The 15,060-nt window shown below is 45.5% G+C and overlaps 1 pseudogene across 1 annotated transcript in view; it reads left to right on the forward strand.

Annotated features, from left to right (window-relative positions):
- The window catches only part of LOC306927573 (contactin-associated protein-like 4), a 233,051-nt pseudogene that overhangs the window by 104,976 nt on the left and 113,015 nt on the right, over positions 1–15,060 (forward strand). The window contains exons 7-8 of the transcript in view: positions 5,784–6,748; positions 8,148–8,306. The product of the transcript in view is annotated as a contactin-associated protein-like 4 (transcript). The remainder of the gene's footprint in view (positions 1–5,783; positions 6,749–8,147; positions 8,307–15,060) is intronic.

Raw genomic sequence — 15,060 nt, forward strand, 5'->3', positions numbered from 1 at the left:
CGCCGTAGTCTGAAAACCCACCTTTTCAGACTCCATCATGGCCCATAGCACTTACCCTACCCCCCTTAGACAGCACTTCTTAGACTTATATAGCATTTGAAACAGACTTATAGCATGTCATGTAGACAGCACAATAAGTGCATTGTATGTAGTCATAGCACTTCATAGTATATAGTGTATAGTAGTCATAGCACTTCATAGTATATATGTACAGCATAGTATAGCATATATGTGTAGTTTATATGTATAGTGTCATTATATAGATATGTTCTAGTTATAGTTTATATGTATAGTGTCATTATATAGATATGTTCTAGTCACGTTCTTAGCTTACGCATGTTTCGCGATAAATGCTTTTTACATATGTGATGTATTCCCATGCTTTTTGTTCTTGCTTATTGTAAGTCGCTCTGGATTAAGAGCGTCTGCTAAATGCCTAAATTGTAAATTGTAATTGTAAATTGTCATCTCTCTCTCTCTCTCTCTCTCTCTCTCTCTCTCTCTCTCTCAAATGCGATTATGCATGCGATGCGAAACTTAATATTAATAGCGTTTTTTTGTTTTTGCGGACCGCGGGGCGGGCGGGTTGTTGATTAATATATTGTTTTGCGGGGCAGGTTGGTGCGGGCTGGCTCCTGTGGCGGGACGGGGCGGGCGGGTTATGCAGAAATGCCGGCCCGCGCAACACTACTAAATATAGGGAAGACTGTAGTCATCATTGCACATAACCAAGGGGTCTAATGAAGTACTGTCACCTCATAAACACATGAAAAGCATACAGACAGAAACATGGTTTATCTTAAGTTGTCTGATCTTTATTCATGTAAATACAGTAGATCTTACAGTGGTTAAAAACGATCACACATGCTAGTCACATAACCCCTGCCTCGTGCACAAGCCTCCAAACATCTGGAATAAACAGACGGCCTTATTAACATTTATGAGCGCTCCCCACAACCGTCCTCGTATCCGCTCTGCTTTACATTCATCAGAGCGCTGCTCTAACTCCCTCGTAGCGCGGCCGGCGCCGCCCGCCTCATCATTCCGCGGCCTCGGTATTCTGTGCCGTCACGAGAGGAGAGTTTTATTAGACGTAAATGGACTCCGGGAGCACGGGAGCACGCAATGACTCCGGGAGTCATTGCGTGCTCGTCCCCCACTGCATTCTGGCTAATATAGTCACTATGCAGAATCTCATTCCAAGGCCTGGGCCATGGCTCAGTGGTCCAGGCATCTTGGCTGGCAATCCAGTCTGGCAGTGTGCCGCGGGTTCGACTCCCGATCCCGACGGCCCTTACTGCATGTCACCCCCCCCCCCTAGCCTCGGAAACCCAGACGTTTTTATTTCCAGGGAGAAAAAAAAAAGTCCACTTCAATTCGGCATAGAGTAGCGCAAACGTCGATCACTCTCTGCTGATTTCTGATCGTCTGCACCTTTGTTAAATTGACGCACACACGCACACCGGTACACACACACACTCCTCTCTCTCTGTCGCTCTAATTAATTAGTCTCATGTCCAGCAGCTGCGCACAGTTTCTCCCGGCGGGAGCTGCCTATGCCATAGAAAGCATAGGTGAGTTCCAGGCATAGAGTATATATATAATAGAGACTGAACTGGCGCGAAGCTCCGCCCCCCCAGCTATTCATGTCAGTGGAAGTTGCTCAGTGGCGTTTTGAAGCACCCGGAAGACTGCCGGAAGTACCGTCTCAGAACGTCTACTTCCGCATTTGACCACCAAATTGTGGTGGTCAAATGCGGAAGTGCAACCGAGCGCTCAATGTTAAAGCCCAGCTGCACGGGGTTTCCCGGTCATGAATCCACGGGTCCGCCTGTAGTCCCTCCTCCTACCACTAGGGAGGAGAGCTTCAACGTTGGAAAGTCTGCCTGCCCCCTTGGTTCCAGGCTACCCCCCCCCCCCCCCCCCCCCATCTCTCTCCCCATTTCCTGTCAGCCTACTGTCTGTCACTCCATAAAGAAATATAAAATAAAGGCGAAAGCCACAAAAAAATAATCTCATTCCAAGTTTTCAAAAGTATAACAAACTTTTTTTTTTAAATTGCAGATCTACAAGCTCGCAATGCGTCGCATCGCGTTTTAAGCATGAATTTTTTTTATGATAGCATTATTCACAACATCTCAACAAGACCTGTTATGTGAGCTTTTGGATGTGCTATTTAAGAGCAATACACGTACTTCTGTACGTGGTTGTTATGTCCTTTCACTTTCGGTGTCGCAGCTCAAAGTGGAAGAAACACCTTTTGAACAAATTATGGAAGAAAGACTTTTCACTTTTTCTTTGCAACGTTTTGAAGCCAGACTTTAATAACCCATTAGTTTCAGACCTTTTTATACCGAAGTACCAAACCTCAGAAAATATTTGGCTCCACCATAATAACTGATGTTAAAATAAATTTTAATATACCTGCCCTTTTCGTTCCATTCCTATAAGCCAATAATGCTGCTGCTCTGACAGAACTCTGTCTAATCACTAATCAGCACAACTGATGATATTTCGAATGTGATTAATCCGTTCTCAAATCCATCTATTAACGGCTAGGTGTGCTGTCATGATCATTCCACCCGGCTGGAAACAAAGGTCTTATTAGATGCCCCCTCCTATTAGATGCCCCCTCCTAGAGCACCGCTTGGTGAAACAAAGTGCTTATTAGATGCCCCCTCCTAGAGCACCGTTTGGTGAGTCAATCAGGGATCTAACATCCATTCTCCCTGGGGTTGAGTAGGGCCACCCGAGAGTGAACCGCTGAAGCGCTGAGACAATTACACCGGTCCGTCTTCCGATAAAAAGCTGCCATTGTCCTTTTCTTCATAATTAGATCCAGGCTCGCAGTTAAAGAGGACATAATGGAACAGTAGACGGAATGTGATTAGGAGACGCCGTGCCGGGGAGCTGGCTGTCAGTTAGACTGGAAGAGGGGCTTGTCGTCGAGGAGCCAGCTGTCAGTTAGACTGGAAGAGTGGCTTGTCGTCGAGGAGCCAGCTGTCAGTTAGACTGGAAGAGTGGCTTGTCGTCGAGGAGCCAGCTGTCAGTTAGACTGAAAGAGTTCAGTTAGACTGGAAGAGGGGCTTGTCGTCGAGGAGCCAGCTGTCAGTTAGACTGGAAGAGTGGCTTGTCGTCGAGGAGCCAGCTGTCAGTTAGACTGGAAGAGGGGCTTGTCGTCGAGGAGCCAGCTGTCAGTTAGACTGGAAGAGGGGCTTGTCGTCGAGGAGCCAGCTGTCAGTTAGACTGGAAGAGGGGCTTGTCGTCGAGGAGCCAGCTGTCAGTTAGACTGGAAGAGTGGCTTGTCGTCGAGGCAAGCGGATGAATGCAAATAGTTTTAACCCATTTAGACCTGAGGACCATTCTACAAATCCCTTCTAAATCCTGACAGTTTTCTGAAAAACCATGTCAAGGACCCCAAAAAATATATGTAATTGGCTGCCGGACCCCCATCTGAAAATATGCTGTTCCAGGGACCTCCCACAGAAGCAAAGATTTGAGTTAAAAACTTTCGCTCTGATTTGCAAAACATTTTCAAGATTTTTCACGCGGCACGTCAATAGCTAAAGTATAACATAATGCTATAAACACCACATGGGGTTCGATCCCGTCTAGAATGGGTTAAGCTTAACTTGCTGCATGGCAGTTCATCACACTTTTGTCTTTTAGGATTGTCACCGTGACGTTGTATGGATTTATTCCGATTGGAAGGTGTGCACCGACAGACAGGGGAGCATTAAGGGCAGGAGTCTGACAGGCGATGCAGTGTTGTGTGACTGTCACATTCTAAAGGTGCTTCTTTTTGCACATCACAAGGTTCTGTACGGCATGCTGTAAGTATACTGCAATACTGCGTATTGTTTGCCTGGTATTGGTTCGTTAATTCTTCTTCTTTCTCTGTGTTTTTACCTTATTTTGTCGACCCACGGAACCCGCAATGTGTGTGTTTCTTTTCACCCGGTTCTTTAGTTATGGGCTGTTGAATATCTCTCCCCATGAACCCACATTGGTGCTATAACCACTTTAGAGAATTAAATTGGCTTTCAGTCGAAGGCAGAATACAACGACTGAGACTCATTATGGTCTATAAAATGTTAAAGGAAAAATGCCCAACATATTTTAAAGGTTACTTCCCGTATATCAATTAAATATACAGGGGTGGAGGATTGGAACAAAATCCAAGGGAAATTAAATTTGACCAGTCCTTAAAAATATGTTGAAAAACTGGCTGATGGGCAAGCTAGAATAGTGCTGTATTTATCTATTTATTATGTATTTATTGTTTTGTTTACTGATCTATGACGGTGTCGTTGTAATGTCCTTATTGTTGTGATTTTAGTCAACGCGTGTTCTTCCTATATACCATATGCTGTATTTATTTATTTTGGACCACAATGGAAGTAAGTCTTTGACTTTTTGTGCAATCCTGACATTATTCTGTACTGCTCTTTTTGAACTGTATCTTGAATATATCAAATAAATCAAATCAAAACAAATATATCTTGTTTTGACTGAAACCACAATCTGGGAGAAGAATAATGCGAGATGCATATTTTTAAAAATGTGATAATGTGGAGGCAGTCAGCTGGGGGACATTTCACATCCATTACAAAATGTAACTGTCACAACACACAGCAGGTTTTGTTTATGTTTCAACATCCGGTTCACGTCTCAGGTCTCATGCAGGTAACTCCTCTCTCTCTCTCTCTCTCTCTCCCTCTCCCTCTCTCTCTCTCTCTCTCTCTCTCTCTCTCTCTCTCATCATTAAAAGTGTCCTGTCTTTTTTTGTTTTGTTTTTCATACCGCAGTGGGTTTGTAGAATCGTGCATTTTCTCTCATTGATGTCGCGCCGTCGGCCGGTCCTCCGTGGCAGTATGCAGATATATCCACCCAGGCCTTAATTAGGTGTGTGTGTGTGTGTGTGTGTGTGTGTGTGTGTGTGCGCGTGTGCGTGTGCGTGCGCGCGTGCGTGCGCAGTAGTACTACCAGGTAGATCCAGACACTCCATGCTGGTACATCATGCAGTCCTGTGTGCGTGTTTGTGATCGTGCCATGCATCCATACAGTAGCGATCCAGATATCAAAATGATCGGAGTGCCCCGATCAACTCGGGAGGATTCAGACTTCAGATGGGACTTTGAACGCACTACACGATTATTTATCGGACGGGTAGTAGTAAATTGGGACCTTATATGTATCGACAACATTTTTATTTTATTTTCCAACTGTGCTTTTCCAACATGCTTACTGACACACACTTTTACTGTCGCGGAAACTTTTTTAGATATCGTTTTTGGGTCAAAACGAGCGTTATTCGACGGCCCAGAACTGAAGAACTGTGATGATCACGGTTACAGTTTCTATTGTAAACGGCGGGCCTTCAGAAATAAGGGTCTTGGCCTGGGTCATGGCTCAGCGGTCCAGTCCATGGCCCAGGCCAGGCCATGGCTCAGCGGTCCAGGCCATGGCCCAGGCCAGGCCATGGCTCAATGGTCCAGGCACCGTGGCTGGTAATCCAGCCTGGCAGTGTGCCGCGGGTTCGACTCCCGATCACGACGGCCTTTACTGCATGTCACCCCCCCCCCCCATCTCTCTCCCCCATTTCCTGTCAGCCTACTGTCTGTCCCTCCATAAAAAAATATAAAATAAAGGCGAAAGCCACAAAAAAAACATTAAAAAAAAAAGAAATAAGGGTCTTCACTGAAAAACACTGGCACCGGTTTTGGAAGAAGTAATACATTCTACCTGCATGGCACCCACCCATCTATCCTGTTATGTTCCAGGCAGGACGCTTCCCATCTCTGACAGCCGTCTGCTCAGCCTGGGCAGTCTGCTGGACGACCAGCAGTGGCACCACGTGGAGGTGGAGAGGCTCGGCGCTCAGCTCAACCTCACCGTGGATAAAAGCACCGCGCAGATCCTCCTCCCCGAGCACTTCACCCACTGGGACGTCACACAGGTATGCATAGAGATCCTCCTCCTCCCCGAGCACTTCACCCACTGGGACGTTGCACAGGTACACATAGAGATCCTTCTCCTCCACGAGCACTTCACCCACTGGGACGTCACACAGGTACGCATAGAGTTCCTCCTCCTCCCCGAGCACTTCACCCACTGGGACGTTACACAGGTACGCATAGAGTTCCTCCTCCTCCCCGAGCACTTCACCCACTGGGACGTTACACAGGTACGCATAGCGATGCTTCTCCTCCCCGAGCACTTCACCCACTGGGACGTTACACAGGTACGCATAGAGATCCTCCTCCTCCCCGAGCACTTCACCCACTGGGACGTTACACAGGTACGCATAGAGATCCTCCTCCTCCCCGAGCACTTCACCCACTGGGACGTCACACAGGTACGCATAGAGATGCTTCTCCTCCCCGAGCACTTCACCCACTGGGACGTCACACAGGTACGCATAGAGATGCTTCTCCTCCCCGAGCACTTCACCCCCTGGGACGTTACACAGGTACGCATAGAGTTCCTCCTCCCCGAGCACTTCACCCACTGGGACGTCACACAGGTACGCATAGAGATCCTCCTCCCCGAGCACTTCACCCACTGGGACGTTACACAGGTACGCATAGAGATCCTCCTCCTCCCCGAGCACTTCACCCACTGGGACGTCACACAGGTACGCATAGAGATCCTCCTCCCCGAGCACTTCACCCACTGGGACGTCACACAGGTACGCATAGAGATGCTTCTCCTCCCCGAGCACTTCACCCACTGGGACGTTACACAGGTACACATAGAGATCCTCCTTATCCCGAGCACTTCACCCACCGGGACGTTACACAGGTACGCATAGCGATGCTTCTCCTCCCCGAGCACTTCACCCACTGGGACGTTACACAGGTATATAAGATCATCCTCCTAGTCAAGTGTACCCTTCACTGATTGGGGCTTATTAGCCTGGGATTTATACCCTTTTCGGGTTCGTGATCCAGTCGGGAGTGGATGGTAATGTACGTCATGTTGTAGAGACAGTCATTGGTTTTGTAGTCATCAGGCAGGAAACCTGCACAAACCAGATTGAGAAGCACCCAAAATTCCCCGTGATCAAGGGCATCATAATTTTAGGTCAGGCTACCCCAAATAAAAAGCCTTGATGCGGCGTAAGAATCCGGCACGTTTCTTAGGTTCTTCAAGTACTTTGTGGAATAGTTTGTGTTTTATTCCAACTCGTAGCGACTGGAGAGACTAAAAACAAACAGGGGGGACCAAAATAAAGCGACGCCGAAAAATAACCACAAACCGGAACTGTAGAGTTATTGAGGATATATTGAAGATACAAAATCAGCTGATATTATTTTTTTATTTTTTTTGCAATTTGTGACCGTTTCTCACTGAGGCTAAAGTCATTGATTTTTAATGTTTGTGTTCTCATGTGATGTGAAAGCTTCAAATTGACATATTGGTTGTTCAGTTCGACCCACCGGTTTTGGAGATATGGCTTATAGAGTAATTGCCTTAAAACAGTGAGTTGAGATAACAGGCTTGAAAGGTTCACTTCTGTGGACTCTAACATTACACCTAGCTACAATAGTCATTTCATATTTACTATGTCGATTTCAGCTCTGACATTTATTTCAGACATGGTCTAGTATGTGAGTCTGCCTGTGCTATTAACTCATTTTGGATTTAACCCATTTTGGGTGAGAACTCCTTTTGGTGTTTTAAAGTATTATGTTATACTTTAGCTATTGAAAAATAGCAGATCTACAAGCTCATAGCGCGGCACCGAGTGCCGCACTATGAACTCGTAGGTCTGCTATTTTTGAAAAATCGTGAAAAATGTGCATCAAATCTTTGAATATTATTACAGAGTGTACATTTCAACTCAAATCTTTGCTTCTGGGAGGGTCCCTGGAACAATATATTTTCAGATGGGGGGACGGAGGCATAATTACATATCATTTTTGGTGTCCTTGACATGAAATATTGAGCACCACTGATACAGAAACATAAGGTTTTTCAGAAAACTGTCAGGATTTTGAAGACGTCAGGCCAAAATTGGTTGAAAAAAAGATTTTCTCCTCTCCTGAACTTGCCACCATTACTGTCTCTGTATCAAAAAGAGTCACAACAGTGCATTGTGTATTATATATATATATGTATATGTATGTTGTGTGCCTGTCCAGCTGAGCGTGGGAGCCGTCCATCAGAGCCATGTCTCTCAGAGAGCTGTCGTCTCCAAGAAGAGATGGACCTCCTTCCACGGCTGCATGGAGAACCTGCTCTACAATGGCCTCAACCTGGTCGACATGGCACGACAGCGCCACCACCTGGTCACTGTGATGGTCAGTATAGTATAGTTCGTACACGGGCAACTGGGTGGCCCTGGGGACCACATGCTACCCCCGTGCCTTCACTTATAGTGGCCCTCTGGAGTGAGTGTGAAAATATAGTGGCCCCTCTGGAGTGAGTGTGGAAGTATAGTGGCCCCTCTGGAGTGAGTGTGGAAATATAGTGGCCCTCTGGAGTGAGTGGAAATATAGTGGCCCTCTGGAGTGAGTGTGGAAATATAGTGGCCCCTCTGGAGTGAGTGTGGAAATATAGTGGCCCTCTGGAGTGAGTGTGGAAGTATAGCGGCCCTCTGGAGTGAGTGGAAGTATAGTGGCCCTTTGGAGTGAGTGTGGAAATATAGTGGCCCCTCTGGAGTGAGTGTGGAAATATAGTGGCCCTCTGGAGTGAGTGTGGAAATATAGTGGCCCCTCTGGAGTGAGTGTGGAAATATAGTGGCCCTCTGGAGTGAGTGGAAATATAGTGGCCCTCTGGAGTGAGTGGAAATATAGTGGCCCCTCTAGAGTGAGTGTGGAAATATAGTGGCCCTCTGGAGTGAGTGTGGAAGTATAGCGGCCCTCTGGAGTGAGTGGAAGTATAGTGGCCCTCTGGAGTGAGTGTGGAAATATAGTGGCCCTCTGGAGTGAGTGGAAGTATAGTGGCCCTCTGGAGTGAGTGTGGAAATATAGTGGCCCTCTGGAGTGAGTGTGGTAATATAGTGGCCCTCTGGAGTGAGTGTGGAAATATAGTGGCCCTCTGGAGTGAGTGTGGAAGTATAGTGGCCCTCTGGAGTGAGTGGAAATATAGTGGCCCTCTGGAGTGAGTGTGGAAATATTTATGGGTGTCAAAAAAAATCGATTTGAATTAGAATCGTGATTCCCGTTATGAACGATTCAAAATTGATTCATAATTTCCAAAAATCGAAGAAAAAAAAATTCTGCTTACAGTTTTCACTACATGGTGTTTGTGATATGAAATGTAAGCTTAACCTAATCACAGTAAACATCATGTCTTCAGTCATTTTCAAGTTATTGTATAGTCAGTACTAGTCACTTCAGATCAGCACAGCTGTATTGTATTGTAGTATTGAATCAAGAATCATTTTGAATAGACAATCGTTTTGAAACTGGGTTTTTTTGGATTGAGAATCGAGTTGAATCGAAACGTGACCCCAAGAATCGGAATCGAATCGAATCGTGGGACACCCAAAGATTCACAGCCCTAGAAAATATAGTGGCCCTCTCCATTGTCAAAGTTGCCCAGCCCTGATATAGTTCAATCTGATAGACACGCATGGCCATTGGCCAGACAGTGCATGGTCAATGTGATGGTCACTCAGTAGACTCTACAGTCGTTCTCAACAAGGGGGTCATTTGGGGCATCATATATGGTAATTGCCACCCCCTCCCTTGTGTTCACATTTAACCTTAAATTCAGTCATTTTACAATTTACAGGCATATTGTCCCTAATAATATTCCCCCCCCTCTGCAGTTTTTGCAGATTAATCTAATGCCATGGCAATCAATGTCCGTCCATCATGCAACCGTTCATTTTACCAACCACTTTCAATGTGACATCTCTATTTGGGATGGATGGATGGATGAATGGATGGATGGATGGATGGATGGATGGATGGATGGATGGATGGATGGATGGATGGATGGATGGATGGATGGATGGATGGATAGATTTTATTTTGTCATTGAGCACAAGTGTAAAACAAAATTAATCTGTTGGCATCAATCCAATGCAATACAAGCAAGCAACTCTTCTCCCTTCTGGCCCCAAAACTGTGGAATGCACTCCCCGTTTCAATCAGAACTGCAGCATCACTCCCAATCTTCCGCCGTAGTCTGAAGACCCACCTTTTCAGACTCCATCATGGCCCATAGCACTTATCCTACCCCCTTAGATAGCACTTTTTAGACATTTGATACAATAATTGCATTGTATGTAGTCATAGCACATCATAGTACATATGTGTAGCATAGTATAGTATATAATATATACTACATATGTATAGTTAATATGTATAGTGTCATTATATAGATATGTTCTAGTTACGTTCTTAGCTTACGCATGTTTCTTGATAAATGCATTTTATATATGTGATGTATTCCCATACTTTTGTTCTTGCCTAATGTAAGTCGCTCTGGATTAAGAGCGTCTGCTAAATGCCTAAATTGTAAATTGTAAATTGTAAGCAATCATAATAATGCAAAAGGTGTTAGTATAGTGGCATCCAGTAGCTAATGTAGGTCCCAAGGATAAAAACAATAAGAAAATACAGTTTATACAGTTTTGGCAATATCATTATGGGCAAACATTTTCTCTTTTCGCCCCCTCGTTGCATTATTAATTTTAATGATCAATCAATTAATCGATTGTCTTCCACCGTGGTATTCTTAAAGTTCTTATGCATTTAAATATTAATGCTGCTGTATGCTATCATTACGAATATTAGCATTTTTTTCCAATTATTTGGGGGTCGAAATGAAAGCCAAGAATGTACATATACCCCTGGGGGACCCCGGGCAATTAGGTATGAAAGTGCGTGCGTGCGTGCGTGCGTGCGTGCGTGCGTGCGTGCGTGCGTGCGTGCATGCGTGCGTACGTGCATGCGTGCGTGCGTTAAAGGTCGCTTGAGGCTGCTAACATAAAATAGTGCTGAGTTTCACAGGAGTTCTGTCATCCATATACGTTTGTGCTTTAGTGTTTTAGTGGGAGCTGTGGGGACGCAGTTCTCTTGTAGATGTGATCTAGAGGGTGTGTGTGTGCGTGCGTGTGCGTTCCTGACCATTACTGTATAAAGATAGCAACGCTGATGTCCTTCCTCTGCATGCATAAGAAAGCTGCACCCGCAATCCATCAAAAACTGCAGCCTCAGCGACAGACCTGCATGGGGTCATTAACGCTGGGCACAAAAAACACTGGCCCGCCCGCCGCAACAACACGGCATAATGGATATCGTCGCGCTGTCGGGTGGAAAGCTTGCATAGAACTGTACGTCCAAACTTGTTACTTTTTCAGAAAACAATGAGGGGAAGAACCTGTGTTCCAATAGTTAGTGTACTGGTTCCTAAACGCTGGGTCGGGAATCATTTTGCGTGCACCGAGACACAGCTCTGATATCAACAACAAACCCCAGAGCAGAGCATAACAAAGACCTTGCATCAACAGCATAACTTCCAATGCATTCCATACACCACATAGATACATATAGGAGCAGAAGGAATTATACTGTTAGAGAATGGATGAAGGGGGTCCGGGAAATAATAAAATAAACCTCCGGACTTCCATGTCTAAATGAACTATCACTGCGCTGGATTTAACAACAAGACAAACGGGAGAAGTTGCAATAAAGGAGATCTGAGGTGTTGTGGCTGATAATAATTCCCTTTGAATTACTCTGGGAGCTAAAACAAATTGTAATGACACGCCACAAACAATGATAAAATGATTCATGTCCAAACGAGCTCATAAGTTTCAAATGTTTATATAGTTATTCAGTGCACCAAATATCACAATACAATTTCCAATAAATATATATGTAATAAATATGTGCAAAGAAGCCAGTTTAAACAGTGAGCAAACAAAACGTGAATGAACCAAAATATCAATTAAGTGCGAGTGCGGTCAACAAAATGTATCGCTCCCAGCTCACCCTGCCTCCAAGTCCAAGCGTCCTTAGAGTGAGCTGGTAGATACCTGTATTTGTCACCTATCTGGTGGCCACCCACAGAGACGCTCCCACCAATAGTGAAGCGCCAATGCGGTGCCCACCACAGACATATATACATAGACGCCCTTTCCGGCTCTGAGGCGCGTGTCACCATTGAAGGCACAATTTTCCCGACATTCCTTGCAAAGCATTAGCGGAAGCAAAGCGGAAGCTTACAAGCTTCCGCGTGCGTAACATAAGTCCTGGAAAAGACGCACTGTGATTGGCCAGTAGTCACTTGAGTGACAGCGAGAGACATGGAGGAGTCACATGAGTGACGTCACTCGGGCAGCGACGCAGTCGCCTTCAGCAAATGCCTTCAGCACTTCTAAATAAGAAAGCTGCGGAGAACTGTTGCTTTGTGTTCACTCTTTAATGTTTTCTGTTAGTAATCTAATCCCCCCCTGGCTCTGATGTTGTATTGTTAATAACTTTGTTGTTTGTTTGTCTTGTTTTGTAATGTATATTGTCATGAAAAAACTGCACTTCCGCCTTCATTGGGATACACGTCGCTCCAATGAACTGCAGCGGCAAATGAGGCATCTATTTCTTATAATATCTATGGTGCCCACACCCATCACCAACCAAGTGAGATGTAGGCTAACAGTACGTTTTGGCTCCTACTGTACATGAGGTTTGTGCCCGATAGTGACAGCATGCAGATGCATACTGCCTTTACCTCTGCAAATATGATCTCTTCTCTTTCTTTACACCTCACCAGGATGTAGTATTTTCTCTCTCTATCTATCTATATTTTTATCCCTCAGTCTCTTATCTGCAGTATCTCCTCTCTATAAGCTGCTATAATTCTATCCTATCTATGTATCTATACAGCAGTGGTTTTCAACCAGTAAGTGGTCCGGGCGGGATGAATTATGGCTTGTGCCAAATGTGCACGTGCACAGGGGCCCTGAGCTAATGGGGGCCCTTGGCTTCCAACAAGCTTGAACAGATTGGACTTTCCGTTCCAGAAATAATGGCCAAAACATCCTGAAAGCGGGCGATTTTTGAGTTTTGGCCATTATCGCCCGTTTTTCTTTAATAACACAGACTAGGAAGGTCGGACAGTGACAAACTAGATACCTGAGTAAAGTTCAATTTGAGCTTTGTCCAACACATCCACATCTATTCAGTCAGCCTTACCGTTAGGCTGCTATAGGGACAGTTAAAAACCTGTGCCGAACACATTAGGGAAAACAAATCGGCACCTTGGGGGGGGGGGGGGACTGTTTTTGATCAACGTTTATTTCTCCTATCGTACCACCAACATCAATACAACATGGAATTGTGGACAAAATCCTAAAGTTTTGGGTCTGAGAGGCTTAACCTCATCAAATGGTGGTCCGTGGCTCAAATGGGTCTGACTCTGAGAGGCTAAATGTCATTAATGGTGGTCCGTGGCTCAAATGGGTCTGACTCTGAGAGGCTAAATGTCATTAATGGTGGTCCGTGGCTCAAATAGGTCTGACTCTGAGAGGCTAAATGTCATAATGGTGGTCCGTGGCTCAAATGGGTCTGACTCTGAGAGGCTAAATGTCATTAATGGTGGTCCGTGGCTCAAATAGGTCTGACTATGAGAGGCTAAATGTCATTAATGGTGGTCCGTGGCTCAAATGGGTCCGACTCTGAGAGGCTAAATGTCATTAATGGTGGTCCGTGGCTCAAATGGGTCTGACTCTGAGAGGCTAAATGTCATTAATGGTGGTCCGTGGCTCAAATGGGTCTGACTCTGAGAGGCTAAATGTCATTAATGGTGGTCCGTGGCTCAAATGGGTCTGACTCTGAGAGGCTAAATGTCATTAATGGTGGTCCGTGGCTCAAATGGGTCTGACTCTGAGAGGCTAAATGTCATTAATGGTGGTCCGTGGCTCAAATGGGTCTGAGAGGCTAAATGTCATTAATGGTGGTCCGTGGCTCAAATGGGTCTGACTCTGTGAGGCTAAATGTCATTAATGGTGGTCCGTGGCTCAAATGGGTCCGACTCTGAGAGGCTAAATGTCATCAAATGGTGGTCCGTGGCTCAAATGGGTCTGACTCTGAGAGGCTAAATGTCATCAAATGGTGGTCCGTGGCTCAAATGGGTCTGACTCTGAGAGGCTAAATGTCATTAATGGTGGTCCGTGGCTCAAATGGGTCTGACTCTGAGAGGCTAAATGTCATTAATGGTGGTCCGTGGCTCAAATGGGTCTGACTCTGAGAGGCTAAATGTCATTAATGGTGGTCCGTGGCTCAAATGGGTCTGACTCTGAGAGGCTAAATGTCATTAATGGTGGTCCGTGGCTCAAATGGGTCCGACTCTGAGAGGCTAAATGTCATTAATGGTGGTCCGTGGCTCAAATGGGTCTGACTCTGAGAGGCTAAATGTCATTAATGGTGGTCCGTGGCTCAAATGGGTCCGACTCTGAGAGGCTAAATGTCATTAATGGTGGTCCGTGGCTCAAATGGGTCTGACTCTGAGAGGCTAAATGTCATTAATGGTGGTCCGTGGCTCAAATGGGTCCGACTCTGAGAGGCTAAATGTCATTAATGGTGGTCCGTGGCTCAAATGGGTCCGACTCTGAGAGGCTAAATGTCATTAATGGTGGTCCGTGGCTCAAATGCCGAATAAAGAACGGGCCTTGATACAAAAAAACATGTTGAAAAACACTGATCTATATCTTCTATAAGCTTCTATAATTCTATGTATCTGCAGTACAGTATCTAAGCTGCTATAGGTGACATTGCTACTGTGAGCCGGCCATGGTTGTGTTATCATCATTATGCTAATGTACAGTCAGTGTCCTTGCTGATGACTTGCTGATGAGATCTGTGTGACATCAGGACAAAACCACCCCCCGCCCCCCCCCCCCTCCATATTCATGTGTGCGTGCATGCGTGCGTGCGTGCGTGCCCGTGTCTCTCTGCACCTCTGTCCATCTCTCGCAACCTTCTCTCCTAGCTCTCTTGTTCCCTCTCTGTCTCTTTACCTCCCCGTCTAATTTTAGAGATGATTTACTGTTAGTCTAGTTCATATCATAAGATTTTAGTCGACCGAATCTATAGTTGATTT

The sequence above is a fragment of the Electrona antarctica genome (genome assembly GCF_951216825.1).
Source record: "Electrona antarctica genome assembly, chromosome: 1".
NCBI classification, from domain to species: domain Eukaryota; kingdom Metazoa; phylum Chordata; class Actinopteri; order Myctophiformes; family Myctophidae; genus Electrona; species Electrona antarctica.